The following is a 12813-nucleotide window of genomic DNA, read 5'->3' on the forward strand; positions in this document are numbered from 1 at the left end:
CCGGGGTATGCTGTATGTGGTACTACTATAAAAGGAAGAATATCTCTGCCTAAAATGACTGTATACACTTGATCGCCTGAGACATCATCCATTAACCATTACCTCAGCAGAGACTTATATCATCTCAACTTCGCTCCAGTTTCGTAAAACTTGACTCATCGGAAAGACATTAGGCCACTTTAGATCTAGTAATGATGTCTTCTTCTTACGTTATCATTTTAATGGTCTGGTTATAGTGCGCTCTCTTACTGTGTCTGATCTGGGACAGCCACCCTTCTTTACTACAGCCATCATCATCCTCCCCAACATTATACCGTAATACACATTCGTCTCTGAGTTTCCTTGCATGATTACTCCAGACCGACAAGTCTTATAACTTACTGATTCTTTCCTGTGGTATTCTACGTGCCAACATATGTTAGTAGTTACAGAGTAACAACAAAGTCATAAATGCTATTTGTGTCTACATTTCATGAATGTTTGCGGCAATATAATGCCTCAAGGAGTATGAGAATATCACTAGAGGAAAAACTAACAATCAGCGGGAGGTTGTGGGTATATAGAAATATCTCTGTGAACAGATATGTGAAGAGATAGCTTCACCTGGCGTGCTATGACTATCTTCTTTGTGCGTATTTCTAGATTCTCACATACCCATAATGTGTGTTGCTTAAGCACATCCTTACTTCTCCTGGGAAGAGTAACATAACACCATCACCAGGATGATCTAGATCATCAGTGTACAATATATAATGTCACTTGAGACGCTGATCACTTCACAGGATCCCTTGCGTTAAGAATGTATCATGTCCATTATTATCCTCAGTAGTATTGTCATTTTATCATTATTTCTGTTACATTTAAGTTAATACACACACGCACACACACACACACACACACACACACACACACACACACACACACACACACACACACACATACACACACGTCACATACATAGGAAGGAATGGTTTGGTAAAAGATGATAAAAAGCAAAAGAATTCAAAACTGTCGTGACGAAGATATAAACGGCACTCCAGTCAGTCAGCATTTGCAAGGTATAAGAGAGCAAAGAACGAGTATATCAGGATAAAAACAAGGAATTAAGGATCATTGAAATGAATATTTTGGAAGGATCAATAAAATCTACAGCTTTTCCCAAAACTCATTAGGTTGTCAGATAACAACTGATTAGAATAAGAAATTCAGAGGGAAGAAGACGATGTAAGGATTCGTGAGGAACTGAGTAACAAATTCAAAAGATCTTCCCCATTAGAAAACATTGTGGCACCAACACCAGTGGGCTGAAAGTAGGAGATTTTAGAAAACATTGAGATATCTAGAAAAGGTTAAGAGAATACTGGGTGTTCAACTGTATGAGACTCAAGGACTTGATGAAGTCTTACCACAGTGCAGAAGATGTGTGCATATATTCCAGATAAACCACTGGAAAAGCTGTTCCAGATGTCGCTGTAGAGAGACAAAATACCAAAAGAGTGGAAAAGGACATTATACCTGTCTATAAAGAATGACACCCGAAAGAGGCAATGAACTACAGGCTGGTCTCAAATTGCAGGTATGGTTTGTAAGGTTTAGAAAAGATAATCAGAAATCAAATGGATGACTTTCTAAAGAAGAAAAATTACTCATGTGATGAACAGCACGGCTTTAGGGAGAAGAGGTCATGTGTAACGAACACTGTACAAAAGGTAAGACTGAGTGGATGTTTGTATCTTGACTGCCAGAATAAGCTTGACACTGTGTCACATGGAAGGCTGATTAGGAGACTGGATCACCAGGCAGGAATATGGAGAGACTCATTCAGTGGACAGAAGATTATCTTAGTGGAAGGGAACAAAGAACGCATGTCAGAGGACCTCTCTCAACATGGGTTGAGGTCACCAGCCGAGTGCCGCAGGGTTTTGTTTTGGAACCATTACTCTTCTTGATCTATGATAATGACTTGCCAGAGGATATAGATTCTTATATGAATATGTTTGCAGCAGATACAAAGGACATTCGTCAAATGAAAAGCACGGATGATTACATCAACTTACAAAAAGAACTTGACGAACTCCAAAGTTGGTTTGATGTCTGATTGATGAAGTTTAAAAACTCGAGTAAATGTAAACCAGTGAGAATGGATCGTAGCGAAGGAAGGCCTCGATGTGCTTATCATCGAACAGAAAATAAGCTGCAGTAAATTAGTTGACATTTTCCCTAACCTGTCGCAAGTGTCCCAACTAAGGCCAGTAGTTAAGGACACCAACTGTCTGCTGGTAAGTACAAGAATTCCATTCAAGTTCAGGGATAAGACAGTTTTGAAATCCTGTTCACATCAGACATAAGACCGAAACAAAAAAAAGTTTCTCATTTTCGGTCACAACACCTAGAGAAGAAGAGAGGAAATGGCGATGGTTCAGAGGATAGCAAGAAAAAATTACTAGAATTAGAGAGATACATTACAGGGAAAGGCTGGAGGCACTAGAATTGATTTTTCTCTTTAAAAGTTCATATCTCTTGGACATCTGTTATTCTACGCTTGAGCAATGGACTACAGTCCCTTTAAAGAACTAACTACCAATGTCTAATGAGTGTGTTTTCCTGAACAGTGTATGTACTCCATTAGCAGATGTGAATGTAGTGGACACAAAGCCACTGAGCTGCACCCCAGTGCCACAACTAAGAGATAAAATAGCAGCAGCGTTAGGCTCTCGGTTTGGTTGTGGGATGGGCCCATGCAAGGGTAGATCGGGGGAGATCAACCGGTGGTTGACTTTGACGGCTGACTTGTTCCATACTTGACTAGAATTACTAAATTAGTGGATCATAAAACTTTGAAACGATGTACGTGCATACTGAAGAACACATCAGGAGTACAACTCTTCTATGAAACAATTAATACAGATATGCCAAGTAGGGTTCTAAACCTCGGTGGCGCAGTAGGCAGCGCGAGTCTCATAATCTCAAGGTCGTGAGTTCCATCCTCACTTGGGGTAGTTTTCAGACTTTCATGTCGGGTGAACAAGATACAAGTATTGTGGTAGTTATGTTATTGGAAGCATTGTGTCTTACCTCATAGTGTAGAATCATTATCAAGTTGTCTTGTTCTTATGTAACTGATCACTCCAACTGCAGGAAAGGAACCCAGATTTCCAGTGCCAGATTAACATGGGCCACCTCGGCCCGGGTCTTGGACTCCGTCCTTACAGGGGCCTTGCTGGCTACCGTAGTAAAAAAAAAAAAGAGAAAAAATGCAGCTCGGAAACTGGTGGAATAGAGGCTGGTATGCAATATACAATATGGTGGCAAAGTTTGATATAACATCATCACATATTTCATAGAATCTGTGGAGACCGCAAATATTACCTGGTCCTGGGCCTCACTAAACCTTAATCCGGCTCTGCAGGTTCCTGACTGGAAGCCAGATATCTTAACTATGAAACTGTATTGATTCCTTCACTTACTCCTCGTTCACTTACTGACCCACTCACTCATTCAGTTTCTCTCTTTTGGTCCTCGTGACAGGGTTTCTCGGTCTCCCTCACCAAGAGTGATCAGGAATCACTACAACACAACAAGTTTTTATTGTGAAGATTTATGTTTCGGTTAGTTGATGTTAACGTAGTTGACAAATGATGTATTCGTTTACTTGGACATCTCTCTCTCTCTCTCTCTCTCTCTCTCTATCTATCTATCTATCTATAAGAAAATCTTTCCCATGCCGGGAATCGAACCCGGGCCTCCTGGGTGAGAGCCAGGTATCCTAGCCACTAGACCACACGGGACTGGAAGGGTCATGTGTGTGTCTATGTGAACATCGCTCACCCACTCACTATTTCATCCATTCTCTCTGTTCTCTGGAGCGTATGGTTATTCACCTAAGGTTCTGTATTGATAATCAGCCGGCAGACGTTACCTACCGAATCTAATGATAAACTCATACGACATTATTAGATTCAGTAGGTAACGTCTGCCACCTGATTATACAGAACCTTATGTGAATAACCATACGCTCCAGAGAACATAGTGAATTATAGATTTAGTATTTTGTATGACGTGTATGTTAAGGACCTCAGCCTGAAAACTATCACTGTCAAAAATCGATATATTTCTCACACACACACACACACACACACACACACACACAAACAAACATATCAACCATTTCATTTCAAACACAACCATCCTCTTCCGTACGTTTTCATCCATAGTAAACGCCTTGCATTTATAACAGTGTAATAGTTAGCATTACTAATCATGAGTCAGCAGGGGCCAGCCCGGGGTAGGACATGCATGGTTTTGAATCCTCGGTGTGACAGTCAGCTGACCCAACTCAAGTGTCCATCCTTCCCTCGGGACTGGTCAATAATTGGGTACCTGGCTTATGGTGTGAATCTGCCTCTGTATGTGTGTGTGTGTGTGTGTGTGTGTGTGTGTGTGTGTACATGCACAAACAGGAACAAATACTCGGTACATATGTACAGTTCACATGTAACAGATGGAAACAATCACCACTGGCCGTATGGGACACGAACCTAGACTATCGAAATGATAGACCAGTGAGCTACTCCGCTCGTCCACCACGGGACAAAAGCATTCCATCTCAGACCAGCCTATGGTCCAGTGGGATCCCCCGTTACCTCACCTCACGTTAACTCTCACTGGACCATAGGCTGGTCAGAGGTGGACAGCTCCCATGGTGGCCGAGCGGTTTGGCTCACTACACTGTCATTTCGATGTCCAAAGTTCGAGTCCCGTGCGTTCAGTGGTGACGGTTTACATATACATATATTATAAAAAAAATCAAAACATACACCTGATGCACATACTTGGTCGTACTAAGCCACACTGGATGTGAGGCGGCTGCTCTGTCTAAGGCCAGAACTCGGGCACCGGAATATCGTTGTTCCAGCACTAAACACATTATGCAGGATGGTTGTGTGTTTATGTGTGGGCGTTTGTTTGTCTGTTTATCTTGTCTAAATATGCCTGCCTGACTGTTCACTTCGATTACCATTAATTACACGGGTCAAATGATATGACAATGTATCCATCAAGAGTATCAGTCTCCCAGGTTTCCTTTACTAATTCATCATATTCCTGAAGCTTAAAGTTCAATATATGAGAAGCTAATGACCTTCATTATCTCTAGTAACGATAACCCTGTGCTACTGCCAGTCATCTATGCCAACAGGTCTCATATCCTTCAGTTGTAAAGGACAGTCATCAATCATGTCTTGAAGACTCACAAAATCTTATGTGGCTGTACACAGTATAATTGTTCGCATCCTTCTTGTATCATAAGGAATTATCATAAGGGATACATCATAAGATCAGCATGAAATTAATATAGACTCTTAATGGTGCGTAAGTGTGAATCACCAACACCAATACCATCGCAGTTGACATGGTCTTTATCACAAAGATACGATATATCTATCTATCTATCTATCTATCTATCTATCTATCTATCTATCTATCTATATATATATGTATATATATATATATATATATATATATATATATATATATATATGTATATATATATATATATATATATATATATATATATATATATATCTTTTTTTATTATACTTTGTCGCTGTCTCCCGCGTTACCGAGGTAGCGCAAGGAAACACACAAAAGAATTGTCCAACCCACCCACATACACATGTATATATACACGTCCACACACAGCACATATACATATCTATGCATCTCAACGTATACATATATACACACAAACAGACATATACATATAAACACATATACATAATTCATACTGTCTGCTCTTATTCATTTCCATCGCCACCCCACTACACATGAAATAACAACCCCCTCCCCCCGCATGTGCGCGAGGTAGCAGTAGGAAAAGACAACAAAGGCCACATTCGTTCACACTCAGTCTCTAGCTGTCATGTATAATGCACCGAAATCAGAGTTCCCTTTCCATAACCAGGCCCTACAGAACTTTCCATGGTTTACCCCAGACGCTTTACATACCCTGGTTCAATCCATTGACAACACGTCGACCCCGGTATACCATATCGTTCCAATTCATTTATTCCTTACACGCCTTTCACGCTCCTGCATGTCTGGCCCCGATCACTCAAAATCTTTTTCACCCCATCTTTCCACCTCCAATTTGGATTGCCACTTCTCCTCGTTCCTTCCACCTCTGACACATACATCACCTTCGTCAATCTTTCCTCACTCATTCTCTCCATGTGACCAAACCATTTCAAAACACCCTCTTCTGCTCTCTCAACCACACTCTTTTTATTACCACACATCTCTCTTAACCTTTCATTGCTTCACTTCTTCCAATTTTTCTCCATTCAAACTTACCTCCCAATTTACTTGCCCCTCAACCCTACTGTACCTAATAACCATGCTCTTATTCACATTTACTCTTAACTTTCCTCTTTCACAAACTTTACCAAACTCAGTCACCAGCTTCTGCAGTTTCTCACACGAATCAGTCACCAGCGATGTATCATCAGCGAACAACAACTGACTCACTTCCTAAGCTCTCTCATCCACAACAGACTTCATACTTGCCCCTCTTTCCAAAACTCTTGCATTCACCTCCCTAACAACCCCCTCCATAAACGAATTAAACAACCATGGAGACATCACACACCCCTGACGCAAACCAACATTCACTGAAGACCAATCACTTTCCTTTCTTCCTACTCGTACACATGCCTTACATCCTCGATAAAAACTTTTCACTGCTTCCAACAACTTGCCTCCCGTCACTATATTTTCTTAATACCTTCCACAGAGCATCTCTATCAACTAGCATATGCTTTCTCCAGACCCATAATGTCTACATACAAATCCATTTGCTTTTCTAAGTATTTCTCACATACATTCTTCAAAGCAAACACCTGATCCACACATCCTCTACTACTTCTGAAACACACTGCTCTTCCCCAATCTGATGCTCTGTACATGCATTCACCCTGTCAATCAATACCCTCCCATATAATTTCCGAGAAATACTCAACAAACTTATACCTCTGTAATTTGAGAACTAACTTTTATCCCCTTTACCTTTGTACAATGGCACTATGCAACCATTCCGCCAATCCTCACGCACCTCATCATGAGTCATACATGCATTAAATATCCTGACCAGCCAATCAACAATACAGTCAACCCCTTTTTTAATAAATTCCACTGCAATTAAATCCAAACCCGCTGCCTTGCCGGCTTTCATCTACCGCAAAGCTTTTACTACCTCTTCTCTATTAACCAAATCATTCTCTCTAACCCTCTCCGTTTGCACACCACATAGACCAAAACACCCTACATCTGCCATTCTATCATCAAACACATTCAATAAACCCTCAAAATATTCATTCTATCTCCTTCTCACATCACCACTACTTGTTATCACCTCCCCATTTGCCCCCATCACTGATGTTCCCATTTGTTCCCTTGTCTTACACACTTTATTTACCTCCTTCCAAAACATCTTTTTCTTCTGCCTAAAATTTAATGATACTGTCTCACCCCAACTCTCATTTGTCCTCTTTTTCACCCCTTGCACCTTTCTCTTGACCTCCTGCATCTTTCTTTTATACATCTCCCACTCACTTGCATTATTTCCCTGCAAAACTCGTTCAAATGCCTCTCTCTTCTCTTTCATTAATGATCTTTCTTCTCATCCCACCACTCACTACCCTTTCTAATCTGTCCACCTCCCACGCTTCTCATGCCACAAGCATCTTTTGCGCAAGCCATCACTGCTTCCCTAAATAGATCTCATTCCTCCCCCACTCCCCTTACGTCCTTTGTTCTCACCTTTTTCCACTATGTACTCAGTCTCTCCTGGTACTTCCTCACATAAGTGTCCTTCCCAAGCTCACTTACTCTCACCGCTCTCTTTACCCTCTTTACTTTACTTCTCTTCTTTTCTGAAAACCTCTACAAATCTTCACTTTCGCCTCCACAAGATAATGATCAGACATCCCTCCAGTTGCACCTCCCACCACATTAACATCCAAAGGTTTCTCTTTCACTCGCCTATCAATTAGAACGTAATCCAATAACGCTCTCTGGCCATCTCTCCTACTTACATACGTATATTTATGTATATCACTCTTTTCAAACCAGGTATTCCCAGTCACCAATCCTTTTTCAGCACATAAATCTACAAGCTCTATTTCTATTTACAACACTGAACACCCCATGTACACCAATTATTCCCAACTGCGACGTTACTCAACTTTGATTGTCCAAAACATGTTTTGAACAATCACAAGTTTACCAATGGCGTTCTAGCTTCGTCTCTTCGATGTATATCATCTGACATATATTTCTCTCTGGTGTCACCCCCTGATGATATGATTACTACACGAAAGTGCACTTGGGAACTTATCGTGTTTCATTTTCCCCATGTACTCATCGAAATACTATATATATATATATATATATATATATATATATATATATATATATATATATATATATATATATATATATATATATATATATATATATATATATATATATATTATCCCTGGGGATGGGGGATTAAGAATACTTCCCACGTATTCCCTGCGTGTCGTAGAAGGCGACTAAAAGGGGAGGGAGCGGGGGGCTGAAAATCCTCCCCTCTCGTTTTTTTTTTTCTTTTTTTTTTTTTTTTAAAGAAGGAACATAGGGGGGCCAGGTGGTGATATTCCAAAAAAGGCCCAGTCCTCTGTTCTTAACGCTACCTCGCTAACGCGGGAAATGGCGAATAGTTTAAAAGAAAAAAAAGATATATATATATATATATATATATATATATATATATATATATATATATATATATATATATATATATATATATATATATATATATATACCTCGCAAACGCGGGAGACAGCGACAAAAAAAATATACATATATATATATATATATATATATATATATATATATATATATATAATTATATGGGAGGGTATTGATTGAGAGGGTGAAGGCATGTACAGAGCATCAGATCGGGGAAGAGCAGTGTGGTTTCAGAAGTGGTAGAGGATGTGTGGATCAGGTGTTTGCTTTGAAGAATGTATGTGAGAAATACTTAGAAAAGCAAATGGATTTGTATGTAGCATTTATGGCTCTGGAGAAGGCATATGATAGAGTTGATAGAGATGCTCTGTGGAAGGTATTAAGATTATATGGTGTGGGAGGAAAGTTGTTAGAAGCAGTGAAAAGTTTTTATCGAGGATGTAAGGCATGTGTACGTGTAGGAAGAGAGGAAAGTGATTGGTTCTCAGTGAATGTAGGTTTGCGGCAGGGGTGTGTCATGTCTCCATGGTTGTTTAATTTGTTTATGGATGGGGTTGTTAGGGAGGTAAATGCAAGAGTTTTGGAAAGAGGGGCAAGTATGAAGTCTGTTGGGGATGAGAGAGCTTGGGAAGTGAGTCAGTTGTTGTTCGCTGATGATACAGCGCTGATGGCTGATTCATGTGAGAAACTGCAGAAGCTGGTGACTGAGTTTGGTAAAGTGTGTGGAAGAAGAAAGTTAAGAGTAAATGTGAATAAGAGCAAGGTTATTAGGTACAGTAGGGTTGAGGGTCAAGTCAATTGGGAGGTGAGTTTGAATGGAGAAAAACTGGAGGAAGTGAAGTGTTTAAGATATCTGGGAGTGGATCTGGCAGCGGATGGAACCATGGAAGCGGAAGTGGATCATAGGGTGGGGGAGGGGGCGAAAATTCTGGGGGCCTTGAAGAATGTGCGGAAGTCGAGAACATTATCTCGGAAAGCAAAAACGGGTATGTTTGAGGGAATAGTGGTTCCAACAATGTTGTATGGTTGCGAGGCGTGGGCTATGGATAGAGTTGTGCGCAGGAGGATGGATGTGCTGGAAATGAGATGTTTGAGGACAATGTGTGGTGTGAGGTGGTTTGATCGAGTGAGTAACGTAAGGGTAAGAGAGATGTGTGGAAATAAAAAGAGCGTGGTTGAGAGAGCAGAAGAGGGTGTTTTGAAATGGTTTGGGCACATGGAGAGAATGAGTGAGGAAAGATTGACCAAGAGGATATATGTGTCGGAGGTGGAGGGAACGAGGAAAAGAGGGAGACCAAATTGGAGGTGGAAAGATGGAGTGAAAAAGATTTTGTGTGATCGGGGCCTGAACATGCAGGAGGGTGAAAGGAGGGCAAGGAATAGAGTGAATTGGAGCGATGTGGTATACAGGGGTTGACGTGCTGTCAGTGGATTGAGTCGGGGCATGTGAAGCGTCTGGGGTAAACCATGGAAAGCTGTGTAGGTATGTATATTTGCGTGTGTGGACGTGTGTATGTACATGTGTATGGGGGGGGGGGTTGGGCCATTTCTTTCGTCTGTTTCCTTGCGCTACCTCGCAAACGCGGGAGACAGCGACAAAGTATAAAAAAAAAAAAAAATATATATATATATATATATATATATATATATATATATATATATATATATATATATATATATATATACACACACACACAGTTGAGGGAATAATTGATGTACATAGAGTGTTCAGTGTTGTAAATGAAAATGGTGAAGAGCTTGTACATTTGTGAGCTGAAAAAGGATTTGTGATTGGAAATATCTTTTTTGAAAATACAGATATACATAAGTATACGCATTTAAGTAAGAGAGATGGCCTGAGTGCATTATTTGATTACGTGTTAATTGATAGGAACATGAAAGAGAAACTTTTGGATGTAAATGTGCTGAGTTGGGCAACTGGAGAGATGTCTGGTCATTATCTTGTGGAGGCGAAGGTGAAGATTTGTAGAGGTTTTCAGAAAAGAGGAGAGAATGTTAGGAAGAAGAGAGTGGTGAGATTAAGTGAGCCTTGGAAGGAGATCTTTATGGGGAAGTACAATGAGAGACCGAGTGCAGAATGGAAAAAGGTTAGGGCAAAGGACGTAAGGGGAATGAGGGAGGAATGGAAAGTATTTAGGGAATCCCTGATGGCTTCCGCAAAAGATGCGTGTGGATGAGAAGCGTGGAGGTGGGCAGATTAGAAAGGGTAATGAGTGGTGGAATGAAGAAGTAAGATTATCAGTGAAAGAGAAGAGAAAGGCATTTAGGCGACATTTGTAAGGAAATAGTGCAAATGACTGGGAGTTGTATAAAAGAAAGATGCAGGAGGTCAAGAGAAAGGTGAATGAGGTGAAAAAGAGGACAAAGGAGAGTTGGGTTGAGAGAGTCTCATTAGATTTCAGGGAGAAGAAAAAGATGTTTTGGAAAGAGGTAGATAAAGTCCGTAAGACAAGGGAACCGGTGAAGGAGGCTAATGGGGAGGTGATGACAAGTAATGGTGATATATATGTTTTGAAATGGTTTGGGCACATGGAGAGAATGAGTGAGGAAAGATTGACCAAGAGGATATATGTGTCGGAGGTGGAGGGAACGAGGAGAAGTGGGAGACCAAATTGGAGGTGGAAAGATGGAGTGAAAAAGATTTTGAGTGATCGGGGCCTGAACATGCAGGAGGGTGAAAGGCGGGCAAGGAATAGAGTGAATTGGATCGATGTTGTATACCGGGGTTGACGTGCTGTCAGTGGATTGAATCAGGGCATGTGAAGCGTCTGGGGTAAACCATGGAAAGTTGTGTGGGGCCTGGATGTGGAAAGGGAGCTGTGGTTTCGGGCATTATTGCGTGACAGCTGGAGACTGAGTGTGAACGAATGGGGCCTTTGTTGTCTTTTCCTAGTGCTACCTCGCACACATGAGGGGGGAGGGGGATGGTATTCCATGTGTGGCGAGGTGGCGATGGGAATGAATAGGGGCAGGCAGTGTGAATTGTGTGCATGGGTATATATGTATGTGTCTGTGTGTGTATATATATGTGTACATTGAGATGTATAGGTATGTATATTTGCGTGTGTGGGCGTGTGTGTGTGTACATTGTGTATGGGGGTGGGTTGTGCCATTTCTTTCGTCTGTTTCCTTGCGCTACCTCGCAAACGCGGGAGACAGCGACAAAGCAAAATAAAATAAAATATATATATACACACATATATATATATATATATATATATATATATATATATATATATATATATATATATATATATATATATATATATATATATATATATATATATATATATATATATATATATATGAGAGAGAGAGAAGGGGTTGGGGAGACATACTAATATATGAAGATTCTAATTGAATCACTATTCAAACTTGCCTTATTATTTAAACGGTTTCAAGGAATTTCACGGTGGGTTTTCTTCTGTGTCTATATCCGTAATTCTTAGTGATTTTAGTAATCCACCAATACTAAAGCTTTTGTACACTGACTCCATACAGAAATATATTATCAAGACTAAGAAATCTCACCACAAGGATCGAGCAGGGAATTCCATATCTATGGAAGGCTTATGTGTACTATAATATCTTTATGTCAGGGGTTTTGGATTCACCTTAACCATTACGAACAATTAAATTTACGTGATATCACAACCATCTTATACGCTCATATGCATCCTAGCACCACTTAAGCTCACTTCGGGGGGTAAGAAACCATAATATTGTATTGAGAAACGAGACGGGAGAAAAGCAATGTTCTACAGATCTGCACTTGGTGTGTCAGAAGAGATGAAGTTAACAAGAGGAGTCATCACCCATTGGGATAATGGAGAACTGGTCATAATAAGTTTGGAAGTTTCCATAATGGGAAGTACACCTCTGGGAGAATACCCGACCCTCTGCTGCTAATTAACTTAACCAGAAGTTTGACCTGGTGATGGGAATATTTAGTTTGGCAGAGTGTTGTATCTTGTAAATGATTCCATGTGTACTGATTCTTGA

At 40.4% G+C, this 12813-nt stretch overlaps 1 non-coding gene across 1 annotated transcript; it reads right to left on the reverse strand.

Moving 5' to 3' along the window:
- Positions 1 to 3716: 3716 nt before the first annotated feature.
- Positions 3717 to 3788, reverse strand: TRNAE-CUC (transfer RNA glutamic acid (anticodon CUC)). The gene has a single exon. It is a non-coding gene; the product is annotated as a tRNA-Glu (tRNA).
- Positions 3789 to 12813: the final 9025 nt, after the last annotated feature.

This window comes from Panulirus ornatus, chromosome 27 (assembly GCF_036320965.1).
Source record: "Panulirus ornatus isolate Po-2019 chromosome 27, ASM3632096v1, whole genome shotgun sequence".
NCBI lineage: Eukaryota > Metazoa > Arthropoda > Malacostraca > Decapoda > Palinuridae > Panulirus > Panulirus ornatus.